The sequence below is a fragment of the Solea solea genome, chromosome 18 (genome assembly GCF_958295425.1).
Source record: "Solea solea chromosome 18, fSolSol10.1, whole genome shotgun sequence".
Classification (NCBI taxonomy): Eukaryota; Metazoa; Chordata; class Actinopteri; order Pleuronectiformes; family Soleidae; genus Solea; species Solea solea.
This window is the reverse complement of record NC_081151.1, coordinates 22,835,354-22,853,511: the sequence shown is the minus strand read 5'-3', so window position 1 is coordinate 22,853,511 and position 18,158 is coordinate 22,835,354. Positions and strand designations below refer to the sequence as shown.

The 18,158-nt window shown below is 39.5% G+C and overlaps 1 long non-coding RNA gene across 1 annotated transcript in view; it reads right to left on the bottom strand.

Annotated features, from left to right (window-relative positions):
* Positions 1–2,308: 2,308 nt before the first annotated feature.
* Positions 2,309–18,158, bottom strand: part of LOC131445221 (uncharacterized) — a 56,994-nt gene continuing 41,144 nt past the window's right edge. Inside the window, exon 3 of the long non-coding RNA XR_009233821.1 lies at positions 2,309–2,410. This is a non-coding gene — a long non-coding RNA (uncharacterized LOC131445221). The remainder of the gene's footprint in view (positions 2,411–18,158) is intronic.

Below are 18,158 nucleotides of genomic sequence, written 5' to 3'. Positions count from 1 at the left end.
GTACGATTGCGATTGGGGACCTGGTACGATTGCGATTGGGGACCTTGTACGATTGCGATTGGGGACCTGGTACGATTGCGATTGGGGAACTGATACGATTGCGATTGGGGACTTGGTATGATTACGATTGGGGACTCGGTATGAAGTTGAAAGACCCGTTTCTGGTCGATGATTCCAGGAACATCACTGACGATGTGTCCAGAGACATCAGCAGAAACGTGAATATGAAACTAGTGGTAAAAGTAAATGCAGTAGAAGTAGAACCTCATTACAGGGACCATGAACATGAACCACACCTGCACACGATAATCTTAATCTGCCCTAAAGGCCCTGTCCTCACAAAGACGACTGTGTGTGATTAACAGACAGACGGACAGACAAAGAGTGGAGACGTTCCTTGCATTAAGATGATGATGTTCTCACCGTCAACATCTGGAGGCAACTTCCCTCTGGTGGTGTCAGAGTGTTGGACGCCTGTTACCCGCTCACGTCCTAATTACAGAGGCCGACTGTGGGACACAGAGAGAGGGAGACATGTCTGGACATGTGGAGCGAGTCCAACACTTAACCCCCGACACACACACACCTGTAACTGGGCCACACTGTGGCAGTGTGGAAGGTTTTTTTTTAACAATTTATTCAAGTCTTTTTAGTTACGTGGGAGTGGTTTAAAGCACATGAGAGAAAACAATGTGTTCAATCACAGGAAAACTCGGCTTTACCTTCCTGTGAGTGACAACTCGCCCCAGTCCCAGTCCAACTCCCACACATCTGGTCCTGGACCCTGGACCAGGCTGAGACTGACAGTGAGAATTACCTGCAGCTGAATCTACAGTCGTGTCAGTGGAAGTTGATTCAGCTTGTGTCAAAATCTCCTTTAAAACATTAACTGTGAGGCGTCAGAATGTAACATATCATCACAGTGGAGTCACGGTCTGTCAGTCACTCTGGTCTGGACAGTCTACGAAGTTCATGTCTTTATCTATAGTGAGTGAGTGAGTGAATGTGTGTCTGAGTGAGTGAATATGTAAGTGAGTGAGTGATTGGTCTTTCTACTGGAAGGTTGTGGGTTCAATTCCCAGCTCTGCTCATCTCTATGTGTCCTTGAGCAAAGACACTTAAGCCCATATTGCAGCGTGTGAGTGTGAATGAAAGATGTGTGAATGAGTGAAAACTGTAGAGTTAATCCAGCTCATCAAGACTAGAGAAGCCCTATATAAATACAGACCATAATACCAACTCTTCTGGTTTCATTTGGTCGTCACTAAGAGAGTTGGAGGAAATGTAGTGGAGTAAAAGTAGAAGTTGCTAGAAATATAAATAAAGTACAGATAAGTATTTGTACTTTGTTACATTACCACACTGATGCTGTGTGTGTGTGTGTGTGAGTGTGTGTTAGAGTCCGGACACAGACGACCGGCTTCTGACAGGCATTTCAAACCCCTACTGCCCTCTTCTCCACCGTGTGGCCTCGACGATAATGGGAACCTGATCGCAGGCAGAGCGGAGCGGGCAGCGGGTGGTGTGTGTGTGAGTGTGTGAGTGTGTGAGTGTGTGTGTGTGTATGGTGTGTGGGGGGGGGGGGGGGTCAGTGTGGTCCGTCTTTTGTGAGAAACTCTTCAAAGCGTTCTCCCTCCTATTTGTCCACTGGAGCTCTTTGTAACGGTATCCTCCACTGTCATTTTGCCTCTTTTATTTTTAGGCAGGGCTATTATTGCTGCCATACCCCTCACATACCCTTAGGCTTTGTGTTCAGGGGCAGGGTCAGGTTTTAACTTCTTCTTTTCTCCTCCCTCTCCTCCACATGTGTGTGTGTGTGTGAACGGAGGATTTCAGGTTTCAGCGGGAATCTGGTGACCGGGCTGGTTTTCTTACCGCTCTAAAGTGCTGAAAGGTGCAGAGAGTTTTCTTTTCATTTTAAAATAATTAACATGAAAATAAAAAGTAGAATGTGAGTTACAGTGACCTGACCTTTGACCCCTGACCCCCCCTTCAACCCACGGTCACCAAACAGAGTAGAGACCAGATCATTAGTTCATATTCACCACTTGTTTCAGACCATGTTGCCAAATGTCTCTAAACCTTTATTTTTTTCTTCCAAAACTTAATTGTCTTGCATTTTGTGACCTGTTTTATGGATTTAAGATGCATTCAAGGAACCTCGTAACTTGTGTTTTAATCTTAAGGGGAAATTTTGTTCCACGTCACACGAGGGAAAAAAGTGAATAAAAGCACAACTTGTTTTGAATAATTGGTTTTTCCTCACTCACTGTAAACCACTCTATCCTCCACATGAGGGTCTCGTGGGACCTGGAGACAATCCCAGCTGACATAAGGTGAAGGACGAAGTCGCCAGTGTCCAATTAACCTCTGCATGCTTCTGGACTGTGGGAGGAGGAAACCAGAGAACCTGGAGGAGAACACAAGGAGAACATGGAAACCCAGGACCCTCAGGAATCAAACCAGTGACCTTCTTGCTATGAGGCACGAGTGGAGAATCGCCCAGGTCTTGTGTGACAGATGTTGGCCAGAGCTTCCTGACCCGCGGTGCAGCCGTGCATTCCTCCCCTCTCCTCCACATCAACCTGTTCCCCTGTCATTTCTAACATGAGTGGATGAATAATAGATCAGAGGCTGGAGCTGCTCTGTAACTCGAGCCGCGTCCCAGGACAGGAGGCAGGCCGGCCGGCGAGGCTTAAGCCCGGCGAGGACACGTGACGGCGGCAGAACGGCCATTCAGTGTGACCGCTGATGAGTAAAAGCTACATTATCACCAGCATATGGCTGATATGAGGTCTTAACAGGCCGCTGCCCGCACAACTGTGGCCTCAGCGAGCGTCCAGCTGCTCTGCTGCACACGGCTGCTGAGGGACGGCCGCGTGTGGACGCTCGCGCTGCGTTCGGACACGTCACTCTGGACGCTCTCTCCACAGAGGAGGACAGTCTCTGTGTTTACACGCACAGTAGAGTTGAACTAGTGGAACAGTAACTTTAGACATGGTCATGGTCTCTATGTGGACCTCTCTGGATTTCAGCTCCCTGAGAACTAAATAAAAATAAGAACGTATAATGTGGAATTTTGTGTTTTGTCAAAATAACAACAACAAACATGACGGACATTAACCGACCAACATCTGCCAACCTGACGTTAAAGTAAAGAGTCGATTACGACAAAGTTCGATCAACACACTGTGTCTGATTCACGCACACACACACACACACACACACACACACACACACTGACCAGAGGATAACACAGCACGCTCCAATTCACACACACACACACACACACACACACGCCACCCTCTCCAGAGAGGATCAGGTTTCCTTCTGTGTCCAGTGGCTTATTAAACATTAAGCTCAACAGCTTCCCTACAGGAGGAAGAAAGGCCTCCTCCTCTCCTGCCCCCGCCCCCCCTCCTCCCCCTCTGCCTCCCCTCTCTCATTACAGCTGTTGACGTATGAGACAACAGAAGCTCAGCCACAACAATGGAGGTGGAGGCCGACAGCCAATGGGCGCGTCCGCCGCGGCGTTCGCCCGGCGACAGCAGGTGAGTGAGATTAAGTCTGTGATCTTTTTTCAAACAGGGACAGGAAGTTCAGGTGAATAATTATAGGTTCACTGTGGAAATGCCAGCACACACACACACACACACACACACCTGCATGCACTGTACGACACACACACCTGGAATTAGAGCCATTAAAAATGTTGAAAATGTTTAATGGCTTGTTTTGTCCACAGCAAAGAAACTGGAAAATATTCACATTTAAGAAGCTGAAAAATCAGAGAAACTGGTAAAAAGTGATTAACTTAGTAATTGATTAATTGAATTACTGTGCAGCCCTGCTTGGAATTTCAAAATAAAGTGTAGTTCGCGGTCGACTGAGAAGTTTTTTCTTCTTCTCTTCTAAATGGTCAACATGGCTGTAAAGTTAAGGTTACGTCGCCACCTGCTGACGTGGCATGATTTTAACAGGACTGAGCAGTGGGGTTTTTTTTCACGAGGAAAAACATGTTTGTTGACGATTTCACGACAATATGTTTTTAAGAACTTTTATAAGAGTAGTTTTCAGAAATACCCACCTGTGTGCAGCCTATGGCTGATAACTGAAGCAGATTTATTTATTTATTATTAGTTTTTTGGTCCATATATTTGATTTTCTGCCCCTTTTTTTTAACCTTTATTTGATAAAATATAACTGTTTAATGAGAACAACATTAAACTTATCTTCTGTAATCACTGCAGTGCAATTATACACAGGAATTTCAATCAAAATAATGTATAAAAGAAAGTAAATATAGTCAGTGCCACGCCTGTCGTTATTCTATCAACACCTGTGTGAACGACGACGTCGTGGTAAGGTAGAAAAGGGGCGGGTCTTTGCCTCTGTTTGGCTGCTCAACAAAAACAACTTACTTTAAATGAATGTTGGACTCAATCTCATACTACAAACTTATATATCTGAGGAAGTGAGGACATTATCGTCTGGTCCTCACATCCTGACAGCCCTGAAAATGGCCTTTGCAGGGTTAAGACCTGGTTTTAGGGTTTGGCTCTTAGTTGTGATGGTTAAGGTTAAGGTAAGGTTAGGGTAAGTGGCTGGAGAATGTATCAAGAGTCAAGTGTCCACACTATGAATCCTATACAAACATGTGTGTGACCAAAGAACACTTTAGCCTGGTCAACAGCACCACCTGCTGGCTTCATCACAAACAGCATCACTAAATAAACTGCCCTGATTTAAACTGGGACACAAACAGTAAGACTTTCCCTCCACAGACCTGGAACTGAAATGATCTCAAATGAATGAATGAAAGAAATGAATGAATGTTGTGTGTGTGTGTGTGTGTGTGTGTGTGTATATATACATATATACATATATATGTACATACGCACACATATATATATACATACACATATATATATATGCACACACTTATATACACACATATGTATATATATGTGTGTGTATATATATACACATACACATATATACGTGTATATGTGTATATATATACACATACACATATATACGTGTATATGTGTATATATATACACATACACATATATACGTGTATATATGTATATATATATATATATATATATATATATATATATATACATATATACATACAGATCTCAGATAAACGCTGAAAGAAATGAATTGACAGAAATGACATGAGTATTACATGGAGGGTGCAGTGTCGTATCCCTACCACTGAGCGGCGCTGTCTCACCAGCTATGTTCTCTGACTGCAGGGTGGTCCACCTCCTGCTTCTCATCATTCATTCATTCATTCATTCATTCATTCATAATGAATATCACACATATACACATTAATACATGTACATATGTATGTATCTATACATATACACGTGTATATGGCATGTTATATTAACTTTAAGATTTTAAAATAGAGTTTAATCTGCTTATATAATTGTTGGACCAAATTTCTAACATTAAATTAAATCACTGAATCATTCAATTTAATAGTTCATCTGACGTGACAAATGTGAATAAAATCTATATTAATATATATATATATATATATATATATATATATATATACATATCTATACACGTGTAATTATATGGCACAATCTATTTTATTTCTCCTCTGAACTATTAAAACCATAACTCTCTTCAGTCGTATGAATTGTTAATATGACGACGTTTCGCTCGTTAAAATACACATAGTGTACGTTTCCATAGCAACGCGGCATCATAATGTGCATTCATATTTGGACTAGGCTGAAAATGACGTGAGTGAGTGAGTGAGTGAGTGACCGACGTTGTCACATTGATTCTCGCCACTGTCACTGCATATAAAGAGGTTTTAATGTAGCCTTTCACACTCTTCCTCCTCGTCTTCATCACTTCACTCTCATCCAGGATTATCAATAATCCTCATCTGTATAAAACAAACCTGATGAGCCTGATTCTATGAACTCATTATTGTCAGAATTAATTAATAATGCTCACGACTTTTTATTAAACAATAACGACTCATGTTGTCACTAACATTAAGACATTAAGTGTTTCCTAACCAAAATAACTGAAACTAAGAGAGACTATTATTGATTAACTGAGTAGTTATTTTGGTCCATAAAATGTTGTGAAACAACACGTAATCATTTATGTCCTCGTCCTCGTCCTCGTCCTCCTCCTCCTCCTCCGACCAGAGAAGTGACAGATAAAATATTCATCTTCCTGGAAATGTATGATTTATAAGAGCAGAAGTGGAGGAAAGAGAGAGAAGACGCGTGTCAGACAGAGGTGGATAAAGAGATATTCAACAAAGACATCACAAGTCTCCATCTTATCGAGTCACGAAATAAATCTAATTATCTGAAACCACAACAGTTATGTACGTAAAAACTCAGATTCACCACCTGCTGTGGTCTATGACATGTGGAGAATGTGTTTGCTGCTTGATATCACAACAAGAAACCCAAGTCTGTAAAAACACTCACTCTCCCACACCAAAGTCCATAGAGAAAATCAGCGTTTTTAGCTCGCGGGGACACGGGAGCTGCTGGTCCTCTGCTGCCTCATGTGGACACTTTGTGTCACTGAGGTCAGATCAGAACATAGGATTTTAAACAGTGAAGTGACAAAACAAGACATTTGAACTTAGTGATGGAGGCAGCAGTGGATCAACAACTGCTGTGTGTGTGTGTGTGCTTAAATGGATGATTTTCTCTGTGGGCTTTGGTGTGGGAGAGTGAGTGACTTGCAAATCTTGAGTTTCCAGAAACATCACAGACAAAACCCTTGTGTCTCTGCTGGCAGCCATTTTGTCACTGAGAGCAGACTGAGTGTCACTGAACTACACCTTAAATAAAATCCCTTAAACATCCCCTTAAAACTCGACTGATCAGGACTGAAACACAGATTCATGCAGCAGCAAGAATGACAGAATGAATGAATGAATGAAAGGTGAATCGTTTTCCACTTGGTGACCTTGAGAGGTGAAGCGGCTGTGATGGAGCAGCTCACGTCTCACACTGGACTCAGTTGGGGGACGAAGGCAGGACGGAGTCGTGGTCTTGAGGCGAAGGGTTAGACAAAGAGACTCCGAGTCCAGCACCTGAAACCCATTAATCGTCTCCCGCAGCGCCGGCGTCAGTGCGAGCAGCAGAGTGGAAACAGAGGACACAGCGAGGAAGCATCTGAGGTCCAAGAGCATTACAGCGAGCGGTGCCAACACCGGGGACACAGCGCCAACTATCTGTCAGTGCCACGTAAAGACGTCGACACAGTCTGAGCTCTTACTTTCAGTCTGAGCCACAAACAACGGGACATTCAACAAAAGGTTGTCACTTTGTTCTTGTTGACAAGGTCACATTTGTCACATTCATCTTGATTCTTTTCTCTATTAATCATTTAATTCATTATTAAGTGTTTGTTTGGTCCATCAAGTGTTAGAAAATGTTGAAAAATACATTTAGTTTTGCCCCAAAACCTGGAAATGATGATGTTCTCAAATGTTGTGTTTTGTCCACAAACCAAAGATTCTACAGTTTGAATGATTTATCTGTCATACGGAGCAAAGAATGTATATATATATATATATGTATATATATTCGCAAATATATTCACTAAATGTTCACAATTAAGAAGCTGAAAAATCAGAGAAACTGATAAACAATCAATTTTATCAGAACATTGGTTTTAATGTATGAAATGTGAAACATTAGCTTGTTAATTAGTGAACCTTTAGCTTTAATACTAACATTAACCACCAAATACTTTCAATTTATGACAACTAAGGCAACTGGAAAACGCGGTAAAAGTCGCTCTTGGTGACAAATTCACAAAGAGTTCTAAGCAATATTGTCTTTGTCCTATTTGTTTTTAATTTTTGGTTTTCCTTCTGATTAACCACCTGCTCAGCACCAAACAGACATGATAAAAACTCAGATGTGAGCGTTTAAGAGCCTGATATTTCCCCGGCGTGGAGGTGGTGGAGACCAAAAACTGAGCTGAACGTGAAATAATCATGGGTTTGACCCATCAGATTAACACAAACGTGAATTTAAATGAACAATACTTCTGCTCTGTGTTCTACGGAGAGTGTTAACGGTCAATTAAATGCAAATGTGAGTCCGTAGTAATTGGATGCTAATGCTAATGTAAGCCTTATTCATTTAGTTTGAGCTCATATACATTGTATTTACAGCGTTGTATGTTGTTTTAAAACAGCCAAAACAATAATAAGTGAGTAAGTTAATAATTCCAACTTATGATATTTGATGGAGTAAATCAACACAAACTTGAATTGAAATGAATAATACTTCTGCTCCGGGTCGACAGAGAGTGTTACCAGTTAATTAAATGCAAATGTAAGTCAGTGGTAATTGGATGTTAATGCTAATGTAATTTTTTTTTTAGCTATGTACACAGTGTTTACAGCTTTGTTCAACTCTAATGGTCAAAATAATGACGTAAAATCTATTTTTAGAATACACAAGCAAAAGGACAATAATAACACAACATGATGCAGTAGAGTACACAAGTTGGTTTCCCTCAGCTTGTACTCTTAATGCTAAGCTAGGCTAACTGCATCCTGATTACTCCTGTTTTATAGTCGTCTGTTATGTTTTCAATGAAATTCTCTCCGACATTTTGAGTTTTCCAGCCCATTAAACATTTGACTAACCATGTGCTCGGCGACAAAAGTTTCAGATGTGAGAGTTTAAGAGTCGGCCTGAGACCAAAAAACTGAGTTTGATTCATCTGATCAACAAAGAAATGACTCTACATGAATAATACCACGCAGAGAGTCTTAACTGCTAATGTAATGCTAATTTAAGTCGGTGGTAATTGGATGCTAATGCTAATGTAAGACTAATTAATTTTGTTCGAGTTTTATAAGCAGTTTTGTTTTTTAGCTTTCTACGTTTTTAAATGACCAAAACAATGATGTTAAATCAATCTACTTCCCTTTTAGATAAAAATATAACCAAAAAAATACATCTGGATGATCTAGTTCCAATTTATTACAAGTATGAGCAAGTATCAGTTTGTCTTGGAGACAAATCCACGCAGAGTTTTCATCACTTTTGTCTTCGTCTGTTATGTTTTAAATGTCTTTTAGTCTGAAGAGCTGGAGGGGACCAAAAATAGAGCAAAAGGTGAAAGAATATTAGATTTAACTCATGAAATCAACATAAAATATTAATAACACAAGTTATATGTGTCTGCAGGGAGTATAAGTAGTTCACTAAATGCTAAGTTTTATCCATGTACATTTGTGTTTATCGCTTTCTTTAGTGACAAAAACAATAACGTCAATAAATAAATCTACAACCTTTTTTAGGTGAGAATATACAAACAAACCAAACTAGGACAACATAATATCATCAACACAAATCAACATCTTCTGGACCAGACGGCTAATTAGTTAATGTAGAGAATAATTGACAGATTAACAGATTAGGGAAATAATCATGAGCTGCAGTCGTACATGTGACAGTACAGTAATTAGGTGTATTCCTGTATCATTACACTTGTGTGTGTGTGTGTGTGTGTGTGGGCTTATTATTTCATTATGTGATGGATGGAGGCTGCAGGCTCTATTAGCGGCAGCTGATGAACACATTAATGCAGAAATGAAGCCGCAACAGAGACAAACTGCAGCTGCTTCAGTTAAAAAATGATTCCTGAGATGTTGCCGCTCATTAAGAGTCATTCACACACACACACACACACACACACATGAACAGACACTGCAGCAGATGCACTGCAGCAGTGGGGGGTCTGAACGCCCTGGCTCAAGGGCACCTTGACTGTAGTTAATGAAGGCGGAACAGGTAAGTGGTTGAGTCAAGGTTAAGACGACACACGGGGGCATTTAAAACCCAATTTCCCTAATGTGAATTTGTCCCGTGGTCAGTTTTTCTATTACAAATGTAAATGTTGTATTTAAGTGATGGGTGTTTGACCTTGTTTTACCGCTTAACTGAGATGAGTCAGAGCAGAGAAGTCACTTTAACATCAGAGAAGAAAAACAAGCCGAGATTATTCTAAACTAAATTGATCGTCAACAATCTTGAGTCTTGAGTGTTTTTTCAATAATTAAAAAAAAATTTCTGTGATTTTTTATTAGCCTCTTAAATGTGAATATTTTCTGAGGATTTCATATCGCGATGACTTCAATGTGATTTTAATATGTACAATCGCACAAATTATGCATCAACATCTAAAACTTTTATTTACTTATACTTATACTTATTTCTCAACAGAACAGTGTTTTTTTTCCTTGTATCATGAGTTTCTGTTTCTGTTAAACTGAAATAAAAATAATTCATGATTCAAAACTTTTATATTTAAATTGTATTTTCTTGTATGAAGGAACTAAACCTTTGTGAAATTAGACATACATTTACATTTACATTTTCTGAAGGTATTTTATAAATAAGTATTTTGTAGGTAGGTATGTACTTTATTAATACTAAAGGAAATTCATGGTATCATGTGGTAACAGCTGTAAACAGCTAAGATGACCCTGCACCTCCCACTTCAATAAAGAACGATATGTAAATCACACAGCGATGCAGGTGCAGCTCTCACCCACTCACTGTGAACTGTGTTCACCGCAGATTGATCTGCTTTATGTGATAAAGATGAATGCTGCGCTGACGACTGTGGGATAAATAAATCCTTCAAACATTAGAAGAAGAGGACGTGCTTTTGTCTGACTGTGTGTTTTTAAAGCTATTGTTGTCCTGTCAGCTGACATACACGTCAATCATCAGGCTGGACCACGAGGGACGGCGGTGGACGAGCGTGTGATGTTTTGACAGATACGTCCCGCACTGAAGGACAGCGAGTCAACCATTAACTCAGTGATGCTATCATTACTGTAACTATTTCATTATTACAAAGAAATCTGTTAAAATCATAATCTCAACCTCTTCCACTGTCGCGTACTTGTTGTTTTAAGACACTCTTCGCTCAATGCTGCCCTCTAGTGAATCCATTATTTTTCACATTTGAGTGATGTTTTCCAGAGAGAACTTTGCAAATAGATTAATTACATTTCTTTACATCGATCTATGTACTGCTTACCAACCATGCTCAAGAAGAAGAAAAACTGACGTTTTCTACCTTCAGGGAGTAAATAGGTAGGTAGGTATTTTGTAGATAGGTAAGTAGATATTTTGTAGATAGGTAAGTAGATATTTTGTAGATAGGTAAGTAGATATTTTGTAGATAGGTAAGTAGATATTTTGTAGATAGGTAAGTAGATATTTTGTAGATAGATAAGTAGGTATTTTGTAGATAGGCAAGTAGATATTTTGTAGATAGATAAGTAGGTATTTTGTAGATAGGTAAGTAGGTATTTTGTAGATAGGTAAGTAGATATTGTGTAGATAGGTAAGTAGATATTTTGTAGATAGGTAAGTAGATATTGTGTAGATAGTTAAGTAGATATTGTGTAGATAGGTAAGTAGATATTGTGTAGATAGGTAAGTAGATATTGTGTAGATAGGTAAGTAGATATTTTGTAGATAGGTAAGTAGATATTTTGTAGATAGATAAGTTGGTATTTTGTAGATAGGTAAGTAGATATTTTGTAGATAGATAAGTAGATATTGTGTAGATAGGTAAGTAGATATTTTGTAGATAGGTAAGTAGATATTTTGTAGATAGTTAAGTAGATATTGTGTAGATAGGTAAGTAGATATTGTGTAGATAGGTAAGTAGATATTGTGTAGATAGGTAAGTAGATATTTTTTAGATAGGTAAGTAGATATTGTGTAGATAGGTAAGTAGATATTGTGTAGATAGGTAAGTAGATATTTTGTAGATAGGTAAGTAGATATTGTGTAGATAGTTAAGTAGATATTGTGTAGATAGGTAAGTAGATATTGTGTAGATAGGTAAGTAGATATTTTGTAGATAGGTAAGTAGATATTTTGTAGATAGATAAGTAGGTATTTTGTAGATAGGTAAGTAGATATTTTGTAGATAGATAAGTAGGTATTTTGTAGATAGGTAAGTAGATATTTTGTAGATAGGTAAGTAGATATTTTGTAGATAGGTAAGTAGATATTTTGTAGATAGATAAGTAGATATTTTATAGATAGGTAAGTAGATATTGTGTAGATAGGTAAGTAGATATTTTGTAGATAGATAAGTAGATATTTTGTAGATAGGTAAGTAGATATTTTGTAGATAGATAAGTAGATATTTTGTAGATAGGTAAGTAGATATTTTGTAGATAGTTAAGTAGATATTGTGTAGATAGGTAAGTAGATATTGTGTAGATAGGTAAGTAGATATTGTGTAGATAGGTAAGTAGATATTTTTTAGATAGTTAAGTAGATATTGTGTAGATAGGTAAGTAGATATTTTGTAGATAGGTAAGTAGAAATTTTGTAAGTAGAAAGTATGTTTTTAGAATAAAAATGAGCAAAATTATGTCAAAATTACCACTGATCATATCGCAATTGCAATTCCTGTTAATATAATCACAATTAGATATTTTTTTGCAATTGTTCAACAACCAATGAACAAATATTTAATGAAAAAAAGAATCCTTAGTTCATTCATAAAAACATGACGTCTTTCGGTCCAGATTGAAACCAAAGAGAAGTCGTGAGCAGGACTGGAGATTTGAAAACAAAACAAACACAAACATTCCCACACTGTTACCTCATCAGCTGGCTGCGCAGATTTGGGACGAACAATGACGTTCTTATTGAGGCTGATTAAATTAGTGTGGTGGAGGGGTGAGGGCGGTGGCTGCCAGCATGGGGGAGGATCAACAGGGAGGGAAGACAAAAGAATTCCTGGTGCCATTCCTGTGAGGCCGACGTGGTCATTCCAGCGCAGGCGTCTGTGGCTCTGCGTGCAGACAAAGGCGTGGACCGTCAGTGGGTCCAGCCCACCAGGGGGCTCTATACTCAACCACGGACACGCTCGTTACCTCTAAAGACGTCTGTCCACGGACAAGGGAGGAAGGAAAGATGGGACCAAAGAGGCAGAGGAAGGAATAATGGAGAGTTTTGTTTGACTGGAAACAGTCAATGAACACTGAAGCAACAGTAATCAATATTTCTATAAATAAACAATGAATCAACCGACTGTGCGAAGTTAAAGGAGGTGTTCATGAAGACAAAACCATGATGAACACGGCAGCTTTCTAACTTCTTGTTTCAGATTCACTGGATGAAACATCTGGAAATAATCAGGGGGTTTCTAGAAAAAAATGATTCTGTTCTGATCTGTTTTTATGGGAAAACTATCACTTTAAGCTAGACCACATGTAGTGTAAATAACGAATACAAGAAAAGTAAGAGGGCAGAGCGCCCACTGGTACCCGGTTAAGAAAAAACCTGATCAATTCCAGCAAAAGGAAAATGAGTCAAACTGCCCTCAAAGAATACTAAATTACAAGAAATTACCCCAAAGATGACTAAAATTTGTTAAATTGACCCAAAGATGACTAAAATTTGTTAAATTGACCCAAAGATGAATAAAATTAGTAGAAATTACCCCAAGATGACTAAAATTTGTTAAATTGACCCAAAGATGAATAAAATGAGTAGAAATTACCCCAAAGATGACTAAAATTTGTTAAATTGACCCAAAGATGACTAAAATGAGTAGAAATTACACCCAAAGATGACTAAAATTCGTTAAATTGACCCCAAAGATGACTAAATTTAGTAGAAATTACCCCAAGATGACGAAAATTTGTTAAATTGACCCAAAGATGACTAAAATTCGTTAAATTGACCCAAAGATGACTAAAATTAGTAGAAATTACCCCAAGATGACTAAAATTCGTTAAATTGACCCAAAGATGACTAAAATTCGTTCAATTGACCTAAAGATGACTAAAATTAGTAGAAATTACCCCAAGATGACTAAAATGAGTTAAATTGACCCCAAAGATGACTACAATTAGTAGAAATTAACCCTAAGATGACTAAAATTAGTTAAATTCACCACAAGATTTACTAAAATAAGTCAAATTGAACCTGATCCAAGTGTAGTTGTCTGATAGCTGAGGGTATGAAAAATGACCTAATTGTTGAACTGAGGGTAGAAGCCTCGACTCAGATGCCAGGATGTGATCATGATCACTGTGTGTTTGGCTTTTATTAACCGCCCGATCCCCGCAGGTTGAACAGAGATCTCTATGCCCGACCTCACTGATCACGTCTGTGCATTGACTTTCTACGTAAAGCGGCAAATTCACGCTGCGTCCGGTGTGAACGCAGCATCAGGAAAAACCCAGATAACCTCTGGTGACAGGAGAGAAAAGGAGCAATTAGAGAACGAGAGGAAGAACCGCAGACGCCTGAGTTATTTAACAGCCTACTGAATATAAACATGAACTTTAGATGAAGACAAACACTGATAAACATCCAGACACACACATGCCGACACACACGCGACCGTCAACACTGACACACAACAGCTGTCCCTTTTTGAGAGGGACCACAATGGAGGAGCTCTGTGGGTGAGGATGGGGGAGGGAGGGGGGGACACACACACAGCACCTGCCTCTGCTCCCTCACCCACAGGACACGACTGAAATGAAGGCGAGGAGGAGGAGGATGAAGGCGAGCGTGCCTCCAGTCAGCAGTCGTCTATTCACTTCATTCAGCTGCCTCATTTGCATAGTGTTTGACTTGCTGCTTCTAATTTGGGCGCCTTCCCCTTTGAAGGCAGATGTACGTAAACAATGTCTGTTTTCATCTCAGAGAGGATTAGAAGATGACGGATTCTGGGTCATTAACCCCCGCAGGACCAGCGACTAACAAAGGCACAAAAAAAGTGGACATGTCATGATGAGAACAGAGGGTTTAAGCACCGCGTATGTCAATGTTTATTCAAAACTCAAGGACAGTTCAGACAACTTTCCTGTCATTAGGAGTGAGTCAAAAAGTGTCCTCAAAGATGACTAAAACAAGTCAAATTCACCACAACGATGACTAAAACTAGTCAAATTCACCACAACGATGACTAAAACGAGTCAAATTCACCCCATAGATGACTAAAACTAGTCAAATTCACCACAACGATGACTAAAACGAGTCAAATTCACCCCAAAGATGACTAAAACTAGTCAAATTCACCACAACGATGACTAAAACGAGTCAAATTCACCACAACGATGACTAAAACTAGTCAAATTAACCCCATAGATGACTAAAACGAGTCATATTGACCCCAAAGATGACTAAAACTAGTCAAATTCACCACAAAGATGCCTTAAATAAGTGATATTGACCCCAAAGATGACTAAAACTAGTCAAATTCACCACAAAGATGACTAAAACTAGTCAAATTCACCACAAAGATGCCTTAAATAAGTGATATTGACCCCAAAGATGACTAAAACTAGTCAAATTCACCACAAAGATGACTAAAACTAGTCAAATTCACCACAAAGATGCCTTAAATAAGTGATATTGACCCCAAAGATGACTAAAACTAGTCAAATTCACCACAAAGATGACTAAAACTAGTCAAATTCACCACAAAGATGCCTTAAATAAGTGATATTGACCCCAAAGATGACTAAAACTAGTGAAATCCCCACAAAGATGACTAAAACTTAAAATTGACACCAAAGATGACTAAAACTAGTCAAATGTGACAAAACAAATTAGAAATAAATGTCAAAAGAGTTGAGATCAGCAGGGGGGCAGTCTTTGTGTGTGTATGTGAGGTTAGTTGGGGTCACAGCAGGAGAAAGTGTGTGTGTCTGGAGGGTGTGTGATGAGGTCAGGAGGTCACACACACACACACACATACATTCACCAGACAATCTGCAACCTAAATTCTTTCGTGTGTGTGTGTGTGTGTTTGTATACAAAGTGTGCTGCTATGCATGAAACCAGAGGGGGCGCTTTAACACACACACACGCACACAGACAGACACAGAAACACACACTAAAGCCCTGCAGACACACACACTGATCTTGTGTGATCAGGCGTTAAAGCTTCAGAGGAGGACACACAAAAAGAAGCAAAGACAGGAGCAAACTCATCCAGGACACCTGCTCGTCTGTGGATCATGTGACTCGGGGGAGATTCCAGCAAAGACCATCAGACGTGATTGATTTCACAGGTTAAATCCAGCGGTGAAGCTTCACAACACCAGCACACAGAGCTTAAGTCAGAGCTGGAGACAAAACAAAGCTGCACACGCTTCAAAAAACATCCTTTCATTCACTCCACCCCCGCTCTGATCCTGAGCTGCTGATTGGTCCACAGGTGTCTCCTGACCTGTGATGACCTGCATCAGAGAACCTGCATCCACATCTGTTTTTATATTACACCTAAACGTTAACAGATATGGATTTCTGGCCCATATGTAACCCTTCATTTGGTTTTGCTGATAAAAAGTAAGTGTTTGTGCTTCTGTGACCACAGGGTGGCGACAAACTCACACTTACATTGCTCTCAAACGGACAAAAACACTTCGGAGCAAAACCTCAAAAACTACTTTTGCTTCTTCTTCTTCTAATAATAATAATAATAATAATAATAATAATAATTCCCGCACAAAGATGTAATGCTGCCCTCTACAGGACAAAGTTCTCGATGACCAGCTACCACGACTCAGCACTTTATTGTCGTCGTTGCTGCTGAAATGAAATAGTCCAAACAAAGAGGCTGAGGTCAGAGCTGTGTTGTTCTTGTGTGTTTATTAATTCTCGGTGCGGTGCTGTCTCCCACGGTAACGGCTGATACGATGAAGGTCAGTCTCAGAGGTCAGACGCTCTGTGGAGACTCTAAAGGTCCAGGTCACCGCTTTAAACGTTTACTTCATCTTTTGTTCCTTCTCCACATTTAAATATCACAGTTCAGGAGCTGAGACGTTCCTCTCTTACTTTCCTCAAATCTGGAACAAGTTCATTATGCTAACTAATAAAACACTGTAGAACTGCACAGTATTGGATAAAAAACTAACAAAAACTAGAATTTTGGTGATGACTGTGTAAAGCAGAGTGTCATCTGCATAAGAAAGAACCATCATGATATGAAAAGGTTAAAATTCAGTGTATTTTGGCTGCAAGTAACGATTCTTTTCATAATCATTAATCTGTCAAGCATCTTCTCGATGAATCATTGAGTTCTTTGGGCCATAAAATACCCAAAAAAATATTTCCCGAACCTGGAAATGAGGATGTTCTCAAATGTTTCCTTTTGTCCACAAACCAGAATGATCCAGTTTGAATCATTTCTTTGTTACATGGAGCAAAAATGGAACTTAATTCATGCTTACATCTGATAACGGTTTCAGTGAAATTAGTGAAAGGAAAATCATATCGCAAATCACATCGCAATTGCAATACCTGTGAGAAAAAAAATCGCAACTCGATATTTTCGAGTATGAAATGTGTATTTACATGTTATCGTAACGTAAATTCTCAGCTTATCCCCACGAGCCCGATTCTTTTTAAGTAATAATGGAAGCACACACAGACGGACAGACAGACACACACAAACAATACTTCACTGCAGTATGACCGCTGAATGCAACCAAATACTATTATTAAAAGAAGTTCTACACAAACTTTGGTTTGTGGTAAAACAAGACGTCAGAGAACATCGTGGTTTTGAGTTAATCCAGAAAATAATCGGTAGTCGCAGCCCTAGATACGAACGTTTCCGACGTTTATGCGTTAGATTTTTAAACAGTTCTACAACAAATACATCGCAGCCCAATGGAGTTGCAACTTCTAAATCTGTGACATCTGGAATGACTCCCAACATCACACTTTTCTGTGTGTTTTCTTTGTGTGAGTTCATTTAAAGTGTGAGCTGAATGAAGATCCCACTCCTCCAGTTCCACTTTAGGTCGACATTCGTTATTAAGAGAGAGAGAGAAAGGAGCAGCTCTGTGTCGGATGAATAATTTGCGATTGGCAAATAGGACAAGAGTGAGAAGTGGGTCAGAACGACTCGGCACAACATGACTCGGCATTATCTCTCATCCCTGCTTTTCCTCTCCTGCCCCCCCCCCCCCCCACACACACACACACACACACACACACACACACTCTTCATTAAAACTTCTGAAGCCTCCATTTCCTACATTTAGATGCTCGGTGAGTAACAGCCTCGTCTTCACGTCGCTGCTGAATATTAAACCAAAACCACAGCGCTGTTATTTCCCC